Source organism: Panicum virgatum, chromosome 4K (assembly GCF_016808335.1).
Source record: "Panicum virgatum strain AP13 chromosome 4K, P.virgatum_v5, whole genome shotgun sequence".
In the NCBI taxonomy this organism is placed as follows: domain Eukaryota; kingdom Viridiplantae; phylum Streptophyta; class Magnoliopsida; order Poales; family Poaceae; genus Panicum; species Panicum virgatum.
Genome location: NC_053139.1, coordinates 21,447,162 through 21,463,042, shown reverse-complemented (window position 1 = coordinate 21,463,042; position 15,881 = coordinate 21,447,162). Strand labels below are relative to the sequence as shown.

The window sequence follows — 15,881 nt, the reverse complement described above, 5'->3', positions numbered from 1 at the left end:
AATCCAACTACTGGACTTGGTATGCCTCCGGAATTCATGATCCCATCTCCATCGAAGCAGCCAAGTACATCGGCTTCTCAGCCGATGAACCAGCAAGTTAGTGCGTCGGCTTCGTAGCCGACTCAGCCTCAAGATACCGCACCAACGTCACAACCAGCAGTTACAACTACGTCAGTACCTTCACCAGCAAGCCCAAGCAACGTGTCGGCTCCATGGTCGACACCTCAACAATAGTATCTGGCAACGATGCTGCAACCCAAGTCTCCAACAGAAGTCCTGGCAAACAGATTCCCTCACGCCAACAGAGTCACATGGGTTTTCCAAGATCTTGTGACTGGTATTCTACGCCATGTGGACATGCCTAATGTACCTAGCTTTGCACAGCAATAGCTTAATCAGAAGATGGCGCAGAACAGTCATAGCAATGAGATGGTGTTGTACCAATCACCATCTAATCAACCTCCTCAGCAAGCTACACAAACTCCATTGGCTGTTCAGCCGATGATCTCGCCAAACGTCTAGCCAGCATCGGCAACCTTGCCGTTGACTCCACCTGCACCACAGGCAACATCGGCCGGTGGCCAACAGATCGACTGGGCATCCAAGATTGCTAAGGTGATGAGAGATCAGTTTGGCTTAAAGCCAAAGCAGCAGAATCTGGTACAGAACTCCATATCTAGCTGCTTACGATCAACTGCCATTGCCCCACAAATACAAGCTTCCAGATTTCACTAAGTTTTCTGGACAGGGAGAAGTCTCCATGGTGGAACATATCAATAGATTCATTGTGCAGTGTGGAGAGGCAGCTCAACATGACGCTTTAAAAGTGCGTCTGTTTTCTATGTCTTTGTCTGGATCGGCCTTCACATGGTTCACTACATTGCAAGCTAACTTTAATATATACTGGGCCGATCTGGAAAAGCAGTTCCACCAGTTCTTCTACTCTAGTGTAGAGGAGATGAAGCTGACCGATCTGACCAATCTGAGGCAAAGAAACGATGAATCGGTCGCTGCCTTCATTCAAAGGTTCAGAGATGTCAAGAACCGGTGCTTTAGTCTGGTTCTATTTAATCAACAGTTAGCAGAGGTTGTTTTCCAAGGACTCCTGCCACACATCAAGGAGAAGTATGCTTCTCAGGAGTTCTACAGCATCAGTCAGATGGCTAACAGGATGACAGGGGAGGCAAGACTGTATGAGTAGAAGAGAAACAACTTCTAGAAAAAGATCAATTTCGTTGGCTGCTCAGATTCTTCCGATTCAGATGATGATCAGATGGTGGGATTGGCTGAATGGGTTCAAAACAATAAGAAGACGATCTCATGTCCTTTCGGTAGTAAAGAACCCGAGAAATAGGGGTTCGATATTACTAAGGCTAACAAGATCTTCGACCTGTTGCTGTCAGAGGGGCAGATCAAGCTGAAGCCGTACCATAAGATCCCAATGGATTAGGAGTTGAAGAATATCAAGTACTGCAAGTGGCACAATGCAACATCTCATGACACCAATGAGTGCAAGGTATCCCGTCAGCAAATACAATTGGCTATAGAGCAGGGTAGGCTCAAGTTTGAGACACCCAAAAAGCCGATGAAGATTGATGGGCATCCGTTTCCAGCAAACATGGTAGATGTTGGAAAGAAGAGTAATGCTTTACAAACAAAGATGCTCACATCACAATCGGCCAAGGAATCTGGTGCTATTGATCCCAAAGCACAGGTAACGGCTGATGAAGCTAAAGACAAAGGGCCACAACAGAGGGAGGAATCAGCGGTGCCTAAGAAGAAAGTCACGTCTCAGATGTTGTTGAACAAGTTCCAACGTAACCAGGAAAGAAGACAGTATAGGGAAGAGTCTGCGCGATGGCGTGAAGGGCATTGGAAGTGTCCTTTCTTTGTGTACTGTTGGGAAGAAGGGTTGACTCTGCCGACAATAGATAATTGTCCAGAGTGCAACGGATTCTATCGAGAAGACCGGTCATACAAGAAGCCACATTTCGACCAGAGGCCTCGAGGGCTGATCATTAGAGAGAGACGTGATGATAGGCGCATCTCTGTACATGATCGGCTGGGGGGTAGGGTTTCAGTGCATGATCGGCTGGGGGTAGGACCATGCTACGTGATCCTGCAGGAGGAAGGATTTCTGCCGATGAGCGAGTTGAACAAGCTGCTACTACTCAGATTCCTGATGAGTACCCACACCGTAGAAATCCAGAGAGAGTGCCTGTTCATGATAACATTGATCGGCCACGATGGTGCCCAGGAGGTTTGACTAGATCGCAGAAGAGACGAGTTCAAAGGCTACGTCAGACAGAGGCACTAGAGGAAGAGGAAAGAAGAGAGGCTCCTAGGAGGGTAGTCAGATCTGAAGTTTGGCGTGCCAAGCCAAAGGCCGATGGGAGACAACAATCAGAGTCATCGGCCACATCTGTTAATGTAACCTCCATGCTTCTACTGATCCAAGCAGTCGGTTCTCCCAACCATTCCTAATGGATGAGTTCTTAGAAGATGAAGGGAAGTTGGGGCATGGGTTCACGTCGGCCGATGCATTGGAGGAAGTAGACATTGGAGATGGAGATAGGCCAAGGCCGACATTTATTAGTACTAAGTTAGATCCTGAGTATAAACAAGAATTGGTGAAGCTGTTAAAAGAATACAAAGATTGTTTTGCTTGGGAGTATTATGAGATGCCAGGTTTGGATCGGTCTATTGTTGAACATCGTTTGCCCATCAAACCTGGATATCGGCCACATCAGCAAGGTTCAAGACAGTGCAATCCTAAGATCTTACCAGACATAAAGGCCGAATCACAAAGTTAATAGAATCAAAATTCATCAAGCAATGCAGATATGCTGAATGGATATCCAATGTAGTTCATGTATATAAGAAGAATGGGAAGCTACGCGTGTGCATTGACTTCAGGAATCTCAACAAAGCTACGCCGATGGATGGATACCCAATGCCAGTTGCCAATATGTTGGTAGATGCTGCTGTAGGATATAAAGTAATCAGTTTCATGGATGGGAATGCTGGATACAACCAAATATTCATGGCTAAGGAAGACATTCATAAGACCGCATTTAGATGCCCAGGGCATGTTAGTTTGTTCAAGTGGATTGTCATGACTTTTGGGTTGAAGAATGCTAGAGCAACATATCAGAGGGCTATGAATTATATTTTCCATGAGATTATCGGCAAGATTGTTGAGATTTATATTGATGATGTTGTGGTGAAATCCAAGGGGTACCGGGAGCATTTAGCCGATCTACGCAAAGCCTTGGAATGTACCAGAAGACATGGGCTGAAGATGAATCCTAATAAGTGTGCATTTGGTGTGTCGGCTGGGCAGTTCCTTGGATTTATGGTTCATGAAAGAGGAATCGAGATTAGTCAGAAGACCATCACAGCCATTAACAAAGTAGTGGCTCTAGAGACAAAAGTTAAACTTCAATCATTGATCGGCAAGATTAATTTTATTCAGAGATTTATTGCTAATCTATCTGGAAAATACAGCCGTTCAGTCCTTTGTTGAAGTTGAAGGCAGATCAGAAGTTTGTATGGGGAGAAGCACAGCAAAAGGCGTTGGATGAAATTAAGCAATATCTAACATCGCCTCCTGTGTTGGTTCCACCACAAAAGCACAAGCTGTTTAAATTATATTTATCGGCTGATGAGCATGCTATCGAATCGGCCCTTATTCAAGAGTTTGAGGGAAAAGAACACGTGATTTATTTCGTCAGTAGAAGACTCTTGGATGCTGAAACCAAGTATTCTCCTGTTGAAAGATTATGTCTTTGCTTATACTTTTCTTGTACCATGCTTAGACATTATCTGTTATCTGTTGTGTGTGTTGTGGTAAGCAAAGATGATGTTATTAAATACATGCTCTCATTGCCGATTCTGAGTGGGAGAATTGGAAAATGGATTCTGGCCTTGTCTGAGTTTGATTTGAGATATGAATCGGCTAAAGCAGTTAAGGGGCAAGTCATGACCGATTTTGTTGTTCAGCATTGTGGGCCAGAAATGGGAGTTGTTGATCTAGTTCCGTGGACGTTATTCTTTGATGGTTCATCATGTGGAGTTGGATCTGGTATTGACATTGTTTTGGTGTCGCCTTGGGGGGCAACATTCGAGTTGTCTTTTCCAATAGAAGCTACTGCTACCAATAATCATGCTGAGTACCAGGCTTTGCTTAAAGGAATTCGGCTGTTACAAGAAATCGGAGCTGATGCAGTTGAGATATTTGGAGATTCCATGCTGGTGGTTAATAAGTTGACTGGCATATATGAGTGCAAAGATGATATCCTACGAGTTTATCATGAAGAATGCTGCCGATTGCTGAAAGAATTCAAGAAAGTGACCATCGAGCATGTACCCAACCTTTACAATGAAGATGCTAATCGGTTGGCACAGCACGCTTCTAGTTATCGACCGATGGAAGGTGTGATGACTTTGTAATTACCTACCGATGATTGGAGGAAAGAAATTGTGGAATATTTGGAAGATCCCTCCAAGAAAGTAAGCCAAAGAATCAGATTTCATGCGACTAAATATGTGTTGCTTGAAGGGGAATTATATTATCGGACAATTAATGGAGTCTTACTCATATGCCTTGACAAAGAGGAAGCTAAGATCTTGATGGGAGAGATACATGAGGGTGTCTGCGGTTCGCATCAATCGGCATACAAAATGAAATGGGTGATTAGAAGGAATGGATACTTTTGGCCAACCATGTTAGAAAATTGCTTCACTTATTACAAAGATTGTCAAGGGTGCCAGAAATTTGGAAATGTGCAAAGAGCACCGGCATCGGCTATGAATCCCATCATCTAGCCGTGGCCATTTAGAGGATGGGGAATCAATTTGATTAGGCAGATTTATCCTCCATCCAGCAAGAATCACAAGTTCATACTGGTAGCAACAGATTATTTCATCAAATGGGTTGAAGCAATTCCTCTGAAGACAGTGACATCCAAGGAAATGATTGAATTTGTGAAGGAACATATTGTTTATCGGTTTGGCACTCCGCAGATTATTACGACTGATCAAGGTTGTGACACCCCGGCCTACAGATAGTACAGTAGAATTTGAGAATCTCTCAGACGAGGCAGAAGAATTATGCAGATCTAAGTTGAATAAGTGCCTGAGAGCGCCAGAAGAATAAGCACCGTTGGAAGGGTTGAATGTGCAGGAGATCTGACCTACACCGAGCATCCGGTGAAGATTTTGGAGATGTCTGAGAGAGTTACTTGGGACAAGAAGATCAAGACATGCAAAATGCAATGGAGTGACCACACCGAGAAGACGAGCCGATGAAGACTTATCCAGATCTCTTTGCTAGCCAGTCCAGCTGAATCTCGGGACGAGATTTTTGTAAGGGGGTAGGAGTTGTAACACACCGTTTTTAAATTCCAGACCTATCCTGATCTCTTTGCTAGCCAGCCCAGAATCTCGGGACGAGATTCCTGTACCCAGAGCATCCACCATCTTCAGATCAATTTGAGCAGCAGCAGGAGCAGTTTGAGGAAGGCAAGTATAACATGAACACCACCTATCACTTTTAAATACATTTTCATACTGCATTTTAATACTGTACGCCTATAAGGACTTTCCTAGCCACTTTATATCCTTTATATATATCCCTTGGGTTGCATTTTGGTTAGTTGTGCTAGGTTGCTACGCTATAACACACTTGGTCCTTTTTAATTAATTTGATTAATGGTATATGCAACTTAATTCTGGGAGTGGCCCGTTTGAGTGGCTCCCGTCTCGTTAAAATTGGTTTTTCTAGAAACTTGGTTTAGGGGGCTCGCACTGTGTTATGTGCTAGCTACTCTCCATAAGGACCGTACATCATTAGAACGACAACCTGGGACAACCGCGCTACCACAAGACTGGAATGGGACGGTCTTGGCGTAGTAATTAGATCTTTTTGGTTTGGAGTAACTTACCTGCGGGGCAAGGGTGGTAAGCTTTTATGGCCCTCATACTGAGTGGCCTCGTCTGTGGTATTCTTGACGCCCACTAGACCTGCTCCATAGTCGCCGATCCAACCCTCGTGATTACTCCTTACCAACGAGATTCTTTGTAAAGGTCTCGTAGTGTGCTTGCTAGCCATCTCACCTAAGGAAGTGTGATGAACAACTAGCGTAGCTCACGACTTGTGGGTAAAGATGTGCAACCTCTGCAGAGTGTAAAACTGGTATACTAGCCGTGCTCACGGTCATGAGCGGCCCAGATCCTCCTTTTGATTAGTGGGGTTATCTTCCTTTGGTTAGGAGGGTTTCCCCGGGTGGTTGGTTTGGTTTGGTTCTCAGTAGTATCATAATTAATTCTGATTAATTTCTATGTAACTGGGTTTAATGGGCGGGCGGGTACACGGAGGGCGGGTATGAGGCGCGGTGGTGAGAAAAAATAGACGATTTTGGCAGAAACATTTTTCTTGATGGTGTTTTTGCCTTCCACCAAGTTTGGTAAGCACCCAATCCTTTCATGTGGGTCTAAAAGAGGTATTTTATGAGAGGGGTGGGTGGGTTAGAGTTGGATACAATTGTATCCAATTCTTTCATCCTTTATAGTATAGATATTGTATTTGAGATTTAGATATATTTTATGTTATTGAAAATAGAAGTTCAATGCCTATGGAGATACTTTATTTCAATGAAGATTAACTAGGAAACTGATTAGCAATATTAAGTAGGAGAAGCATTTTTCTGCTGCTCCTTGAGATTGAATTGCTATATTATTACTAAATAGATTTAATTTTTGTGGTTTGATGCAAACTAATTATTTTTAAATGCCTTTTCTTTAAATTGGCACATGGATCACCACTATATTATTAACAGAAAATAATTTAGATCAAATGAACCCAGAGGGCTATGGACCAAGAAGATGATGAAGCACGTGTATTTCATCACTAGGGTTAGCTGCTAATCCGTTTGAACTTACTAACATCAATAACTTTTGCTTCATAAATAATTAATTCTTTTTAGTACGAATATACTGGAGATCCAGATATTGGCTCCAAACCTTCAGATCAATATGATGCAGTGTAGAAGGATCCCACTGGTACGGTGGACATGAACACATGCAGTGCGTGGTGTGAGCCAGACGTATATATGGGCTATATTTGTGGAGTGCTGTTGCGTTCATAGGCCGGTGAATGAACAACATAATTTTTTCTTTTTATTTACTTGTATTTTATAATTGTTTTCTTAGTGGAGTTCAGTAATGTAGCATGTTTGGATTCTAAAGGAGCCAAAACCGGTGAATGAACAACCTAATTTTTTCTTTTTATTTACTTGTATTTTATAATTTTTTTTCTTAGTGGAGCTCAGTGATGTAGCATGTTTGGATTCTAAAGGAGCCAAATCTACAATGAAGTACTTATATGACTATACGATGGGCGGCTCGAGTCATTATGAAATACCGTCTGCGGATTCTTACAAGTCACTCAATTAGATTGGATTTATATTGTATTGCTATGATATACTAATAAATGAATTAAATGTTAGTAGTTCTAATGGAATCCAATCATTTTTAAATAATTGTTCTTTTAAACACGTACCTGAGGTACGTGCATCTCCACTAGTAGTATAGATCTATACTATAAAGGATGAAAGAATTGAATATAATTATTACCAACTCTAACCCACCCACCCCTCTCACAAAATACCTCTCTTAGGCCCATATAAAAGATCTTAATGTTTGACCAAACCACAAAACAGCATTAAGGAAAATGTTTCTGTCCAAATTCTCTATTTTTTTTGTCACCAAGGCTGTGTCTACCCACCACCCTGTACCCGCCCGCGCCGCGCGATTTGAGCGACCTTTTCCTTTTTCTGCTCCGTGATCGTCTCCAAGACCGGAGCAGCCGCTTGATTTCTCTGCGTTTTCCTTTTTTCCCTGCCGTCTCCATGCGAGCCCCCCATGCCCAGCGCAGACACATGCCTTCCGTGGTGGCGTGCAGGACGGCAAGTCACGCGCGCAGACACGTGCGGGGGTCGGTGTGCGCCTAATTGATGCTTCACAGGTAGGAAAATTTTTGCTATTTCAGCTACTTGCCATGTTTGCACTGAACATTCCATTATCCATTGTTTCAGTTAGTCATAACTCTGCTTGAGAGAGTGGAATATGTGCAGTTTGCTAGTTATAAGCATATTTACTTACATCTGCACTGCTGATTTAGTTACATCAGATTTTGATCATGATTTAGTTAGCAGTGGCTTTTCCATTCTTGATGCATTGATCTACTTTTTTCTGACATGAAAGAGAATTAGGACTCTTCGTTTTAACTATTTAACAGGACCTATAAGGTTCAAGGGACGAGCAGGGAGGAAGCACAATTGCAGCTGGACATCAATGCCAAGTTTTGAGAAGGAAAGGTGAGCAAACTACTGCAGCTGGAATTTTTCATAGTCTAGTGAGGTTAGCAGTTCCAGTTCATAATAAGAGTCTGAATGAAACACATCTGCCATCTGCTGACAACGTGATTCAGGAGTCAGTTTCCAAAGTGCTTGTGCATACACAATATCTACCTGAAAGTTCGGACAAGTACTGCCACTTCATTACTAGGAATGGTTTTGTACTGGTATGGGGATTTCACTTAAAGAGCTAATATAGAATCATTAGAAAACACACTATCAAAATCACAATTTGTGGGGGAATTTCTAGCTGCAACTCAGTGTTGGGACTGCAAGGGGAGGTCAAATCGAATTATGTTGTTTCTGTTTAGAGTTAACTACACAGTAGCTGTCTTGTTGGATACTGAAATATTGTGAATCGTGTGCAGGTTTCATTCCTCACAGTACAATGTTTTCTCAGCAATTAAAAAGTAAAGTTTGATCAATTTCAACATTTGATGGATTTTGGAGAAGGGAAATGGTATACCTGTTAGTTTAGCAAATTTTAATTTCTTGTCTGCGATTAATCCAGCAGTCTATTTAATTCCTATAACACCTTGTGTTGGCACTTTTTTTACACTGAATACAGAACTAATTTCTTCTAACAGTGTATCATTGTGTCTTCTAATTTGTTACATTTTCTACTTCTTGTTTACGTGTGATTTTATTTCTGTTTTTTCTTTCAGGTGAAACCTTGGGGCAGAGATCATTTCCTCCACCCTACTTGGCTCCAAATTCAAGTGCTGCAATGATGAACAGTGGTCCAGGCCATCCTAAGATAATTCTTCGTGACATAAAGGCCTCAAATATTCTTCTTGATCTAAGATTTGAGGCTGAGGTATCCTCTGCTTTCTCTGGTTCACTTTCTTTTCCTAACAATTAACATAATTCCTCAATGGCATTCTTGAGGTCTGTAATTAATAGCTGCATGCTTTATCTTGATTAGAAATTATACATTCTTCCTATCTATCTGCGATAAAATGATGCCCTTTGTCACTTTTAGATTGGGTTCCATGGCATTCCTATTTTGATTGCATATGCCTTTTCGTAACTCTTGAGTGTTCATGAGGGTATATATACACTGTTGGATACCTTATCTTGTATGATATATTCATGTCTGCACTGATTATGAGAAAAGCTGCTGAAACTGCTGTTTAGCTGCACGAAATCAACATGAGATTGTGCAGCAACACACAAAGCATGATGCGATTGCCTTCCGCGTCAGTGTTCTCCTGGTGGTAATTGGCTGAAAGCAGGATTGATTTCTGGCAATTGTAGTGCTGTTCTCCTCCCGGAGAAGTTCGTGCATGAGCAACAGAAGCTCGGGTCCTTGCAGCCGATGCTCCCAACCTGAGGAAGATACATATCAATGATTATGATTGTTGCTTGGATCTGATATACAGAGAAAATAACATTTCTGGAGTAATTCTTTGCTTCATCAATGCAAATGTAAATGATTTTGGATTACTCATTGATTGGTATGTTAGCTCCTTTTACTATTGAATTTTTATTTTTGACATGTGGCAACGCACGGATATGAACCTAGTGATGTATATATATCCCTATTTTTTATTAATTTTTGTCACTTATTTTTCTTTTTTTTATTTTAAATTGTCATTGGAGACGCGGATTGGCAAAATGCGTCACCTATGATGTCATTGGAGACGCGGATTAGCAAAACACGTCACCTATGAGGGGATATTGGAGACACGTTTTGGCAAAATGTGTCACCTATGAGGGGTCATTGGAGACGCGTTGGCAAAACGCGTCACCAATGACTACTCATTGAAATCTGCGTCTCCAATGTACCCACATCAGTGACACAAATTTGGAGACGAAATTTTTTTTCGTCTCCAATGAGCTTTGAGCCGCGTCTCCAATAAGAGTTTATGACATAGTGGGCCTCTGTTACAGGTTCTTTGGCATCCGTGAACAAGTCATTTTCTCTCAATTGGTTTATCCGAAGGACCTACTTTCTATTGCTAACTTGAAAACATGCTGAAAAATGAATTTGGTTCTACGGGTGAATTTATCATACACCTGATATATGTTCCAGTGCCTATTTTTGTTTCAGATAATTGAAACGGGTGTATATTTTGATTCCAGTTTTATTTCACTACTATGTAGGATGTTAGCGGCCTTACTAACTTCATACAAAAGAGCATGGGGATAACACCAGAGAAGAAGCAAATTTCCATTAGTGGGCATAACTGGGGTGGAATTGCAATAAATGGTTAGCCAAGTTTTCTGTGGCATTTTCTGTGCTACATTACCTTTTTGCAACCTCTGTTTTGGTTTGATTCCTTGTGCTGTTCTTTTATGCATTTGCCCCCCTGGAAGGTCTCTCTTCTCATTCATCCCCTACATGCAGCAGTGCAAGGGTAGATGAGAGCTCATGCAATTCCCAGATGCATTTTGAAGCCATCGTTATATGGGCATGTATGGTTCAGAGATTTGAGTTGAATGTGCGAGAGCAAATGATGGAGCAGTGACATTTCTGTCTATATAACCTACTAATTAGTTTATCTTTTTTATATATTTACCCAGGGCTTTTAAATTATTTTTTCAGCATTGAGAGGAGACAAGGTGGTCACACTGACCTTTGAAGAGGGGATCAAGTGGTTGTCCGGTGGCAGATTAGATATAGCAGGACCAGTGCAAAATAGGTGTGACCGGATGAATCATTTGTTATTTTTGAAATCCTTAACTTCCATGATTCATTACTATTTTTACTGATCCAATGATTACTTTCTCCCCTGTGTGACTCAATATTTGAAGCAAAAAAATCTATTACTAACTCTGAACGAAATGTCAAGTTTCAGAGAATTGTGACTTTCCGTTCCAGATGCAAACATGTGAGGTTATCAGTGTCGTCTTGGAATTTTTGAAAATTTCAACTCTGAATATGGGTGCACATGCTTTTTCGGGAGACCTTGTGTTGATAGTTCAATGTGTGTGTTGGTCATGATTGATTTTTTTGAATGCTTAGTGCTTGTTCAACTATACAATTCTATCCCCAAATTTCATTTCAAAACATACAAATAGTGCAATGTCTTCATGAAACATCATATGAACTCAACCCAATGTTGGTTATGATGATTTCAGAAATTTCCATCTAATTTTGAGTATCACTTGTGCTGTTTCAAATTATAGGAGCAATAAGAACAAGAGTTTTGGCCTAGGTTACTGCTGCAGAAACCAAACCATTTGTCCACATTTATGGTATGCAACATTTAATTATGATACTTTGATGTTTCTCATGCCAACCATGAATTATTCTTGTTGACATAGGCAGGTGAAGTTAGCGAACTGCTAGCGAATTGTTTGCTCAGGCAAAAAAAAAAAGTTTCATCAGTTTTTTATGTCTAGAAGTTGTCTAAATGAACCATCTCATACATGGCAAATGCCTATAATGATTTATGACACTGTTGCTCCATAAATTACTCTTATTGGTAGTGAATTGTTCGTCATACCCTGGGAACAAACCTAATTTTCTCTTATTCTCTTATATTTTCTTCTAACGAATCCTGAATCACTTTTTTTAATGTCTTCTTAAGTTTTGTGAGAACAGCTTAAGGTGAAGGTCTATCCTAGGAAAGCAATTTTGCATTAGTTTTCTGATTCATATACCTCCTTGGTTTTCTTTGATTCGCAGGGTTGACATTGCAAATCGCCTAATTGAGCATACTAACAGGCTCACGGCTGAGGTCTTGGGCTGGAGCAGAAGATATCGTCTTGTAACAAATGGCTTGTCTAGCATTATACCCAGCACCAAGAGCCTCAACACGGAGATTCTGTCCCTCAACCCTCAACAGGCCCTGATTACAAGTCTAGATAATTTGAAAATTGTAGAAATGCTTAAGTGGCACTATTACTTTGTATTTGTTCTGTGTTACATATTGAGTTGCATGTCCCGACCAATTCAACCCAAAAGTTTAAGCTGATGGGGAGAGGTGGGCAATTCACTTATATTTCAACACTCCCCCTCACGTGGAGGCTCCCTCAGGCATCGAACGTGGAATAGGAGCGAGCAGCAATTATTTTTTAATTGCGCTAACTAGGATTCGAACTCGAGACCTCTGGCTTTGATACCATATTGAGTTGCATGCACCGGCTAATTCAATCCAAAAGCTTAAGCTGATGGGGAGAGGCGGGCAATTCACTTATATTTCAACATTATAGACATGTGGAGTTCATGTTAGCCTGCATTTGCAAAAAAAAAAGCACGGAATGCTTGGCCAGCTGCTGCTGCGAGCGATAGATTTCATTTCTTGGTTGTGGATCATGTTTGCTTGCATGATTAACAATTTTGAAAGAACTTCATTGTGTTATTTCTGTGACAGCCAATGGTGTTAAAACATCCTATGCAATTTTGAATATATGTGTTGTGAAGCTCATGTGAGCTGTCTGAAGCTCAAGTGGGCTCCTGCTTTATGAGTTAGACGTTTTACTTTGTATTTATGGTTAATTTATTATATATATAATTGTATTTGTATTGTGAAGATATGGTGGCATATGAAATGCTTGTGGGCACAGTGATGACTGAGACCCCAGTTCGACCACGATATTTGGACTCAAGGAAAACACGATTTGCCTTTTTCTTAAACTAATTTTAATCTTATTTGAAGAGAGTACAAATATCAACATTTCAAGTGTATCACAATCTGTTTGCTTTGTTATATCAATTTTAAATTTCAGTTATTTTTAAATATAATTATTTTTAAAAATATGTGATGTGTTTTAAATACGTGCTTATGGCACGTGCATCTCCACTAGTAATAGATAAAAGATGAAAGAATTTAATACAATTGTCACCAACTCTAACCTATCTACCCCTCTCGCAAAATATCTCTTTTAAGCCCACATGAAAAAATTTGGTGCTTGACAGGAATTGGTGGAAGGAAAAAAAACAGCATCAAAGAAAATATTTCTGCCCAAATCCCTTTATTTTTTTTCACCACGCGCGGGCTTACCCGTCCGCCTGCACCCAAAGAGCTAAATCCGCCGCCTCCCCGGCGCTAATTCATCCTCGCGACGCCGCCTCCCCAAAAAATGCATCTTTGCTTTGGGCCGCCCATCCCGCTCCCGAGAAGATCAGGCGAGCGCGGTGGCTCGGTCGACTCGCCACGCCACGGCCGGCCGCGCTTGCTTGATTCGGCTCCCTGAACTCTACTGCTGCTGGGTCGTGGCGTTCGTTCCGGCGGATGTCCCGCTCCGACGGCGACCCCGTGATCCGGCTGTGGAGTACTCGCTCTCAGGGACGGGCCGGTCGCCGCACGTTCTGCCGTTTCTGGGGCTGCCCGACGTCGCGCCTCCCTCAGACGTGGCACCTGCCTCCGACGTCGCCGCAACCTGCAACACCGGAGAGGTAGTGCCGCAACCTGTGATGTTGAGTGTTGGGTAAAATTTGTGTCCATTGCTCCGGTCCCTGGTAAAATTTTTGCTAGACCCCAACAATTTCTCCCTTGCCCCTCTGACTGATTCTGAATATGCGTCCTTCGATGGCTAAGCTAATTGGATAAGCTAAGCTAATTGCCCCAATGGTTAGACTCGTTTGGAATTTTTGCCCCAATGGTTAGACTTGTTTGGAATTTTCATTACCATGATAAAGTATGAGCAGCATTGGCAGAGAAAATGTAAAATAAAAATGGTAATGTGAATTGTGTTATTTATCTTTCTGAATTCTGATAATATTGTATACAACAGCTCTTTCTGGGTGTGGCACATCTATTGTAGTATCAGCAACTTTGTCTGGTAAAATCCTGTCATGGTTGCTCATACTCATTTTGTTTTTCTTTTCTGAATCTCAGATTGATGCAGAATTTGTTGAAGTGCTTGCCTTCAGGTAACTATTCGAATTCTGATCTCAGTTAGATTATTTGCCTACCCAGTTAGGAGAGCGCTCAAGAATTCAAAAGTTGTGTCTGGTGGTGGTGCTATTGATGTATGTACTGTCAACTTAAGCTAAATGATGTGATCTTTCACAAATATCAGTATCCTAACCTGTTCCTTTTATGTTAGATGGAAGTAAGCAAGTATCTCAGGCAGCATGCACGGACCATAGCTGGGAAGTCTCAGTTTTTTTTTGTTAATTAATTTGCTAAAGGTCTTGAGGTATTATCTTCCTGGCCTATTCTTTTCCATCCAATGTATATTCTCCTATACTTTTGTAATCATACTTGATGGAGGAGCTTTTAAGATGTGTCATCAAGGGTTGCTTAGATTTTAGATCTCAGACCAAGGGTGGATTAAACTACTTAACCCTCATAGTTCAAGATTCGAGCATCTTGAATGGGTGACAATTGTGTGATTGGCAGAAATACATACAACATTAGAATTCACATATATCAATAGTTTGTGCCAACCACTTGGCCTTGAAGTGTCCTTGAGCTTTGATAGGCTACTGGTTGGTTGAAGTTTCTCTGAAATAAGGAAAATATGCATGTCATTGTTTTGTCTGATCACTATGACTTGTGAATAACATTAGAATGTCATATTATGTTGATGACTCACTCACTTTTGCTTGATGTTTGTTCACAGTTTTCAAATACATAGAATGCAAGCTCCTTAGATGAAATACATCTTCCTGCAGGTTATTCCAAGACAGCTTTGTGACAATACTGGATTTGATGCAACGGATGTGCTAAATAAGCTCAGACAGAAGCATATGGTAGGTTACATTTAACTTTGTTTCAATATTTAAGTGTCACCACAATTTCTGAACTTCTTCATGAACTGAGGATCTATTATTTTTCCAACTTTTGTAATCCACTTTTATCAGGTGAAGGTGCTAACTATGGTGTGGACATCAACACTGGTGGAATTGCCGATTCCTTTTCTAACTTTGTGTGGGAACCTGTAGTTGTGAAGGTATATGTGCTTTGCCTTTAACTTTTTGGCGTAAATCACATTCTAATTCTTACATTGGTTGCCTAATGATTGCATTTTTTTTCCAGATCAATGCTATGAATGCTGCTACTGAAGCTGCGTGTCTTATTGGAGAAGCTGTTTGAGCCAATCACACATCAAATTCGTGATTTTTTTTTTGCAAGCTGTTTCTTTGCATATTGGTGCTACAATGTAGTTCAAATAATCTAATTTCTTGCCTGCCGCTTGTGTCTGTAATTCAGAGGAGATATAGCAAACCCAAAAGTACAGCTGAAACTGTTGTGCTTATGTAGACACAAAAAAAAAACTGTTGTGCTTATGTATTTGTATTTGTAGGTATACATACCAACAATAAAATGCTGGTTGGAATTGACTGGAGACTTCTGCTTGGCCTTTGTGTTAGACCCTCAATTTTTGTTTTCATTCTATATTTAATTTAACTTTCATTACGAGATTTTTTTATTAATTATGATATGGGTTTTACATCATGACGCTGACTCGTGGGTGAGCCCTTCTGGCGTGGTAGCTACGATTGCAACACAAGTGCAGACAGAAAGGGTCCCAGAGCTTTAGGCGAAGGCCGACCAGGCCTGCGGA

At 41.2% G+C, this 15,881-nt stretch overlaps 2 long non-coding RNA genes across 3 annotated transcripts; both read left to right on the top strand.

The window, feature by feature from the left end:
- The first annotated feature begins 6,386 nt into the window (after window positions 1–6,386).
- LOC120705130 lies at window positions 6,387–7,435 on the top strand. Its single transcript, XR_005687795.1, has 2 exons — window positions 6,387–6,915; window positions 6,987–7,435. It is a non-coding gene; the product is annotated as an uncharacterized LOC120705130 (long non-coding RNA).
- A 5,932-nt stretch (window positions 7,436–13,367) lies between these two features.
- LOC120703475 lies at window positions 13,368–15,673 on the top strand. Of its 2 annotated transcripts, none has more exons than XR_005686988.1 (5): window positions 13,368–13,764; window positions 14,207–14,241; window positions 14,418–15,066; window positions 15,178–15,266; window positions 15,353–15,673. It is a non-coding gene; the product is annotated as an uncharacterized LOC120703475 (long non-coding RNA). The 2 variants fall into 2 exon arrangements; XR_005686987.1 differs by having other exon boundaries at window positions 14,207–14,340.
- The last annotated feature ends 208 nt before the right edge of the window (window positions 15,674–15,881 follow it).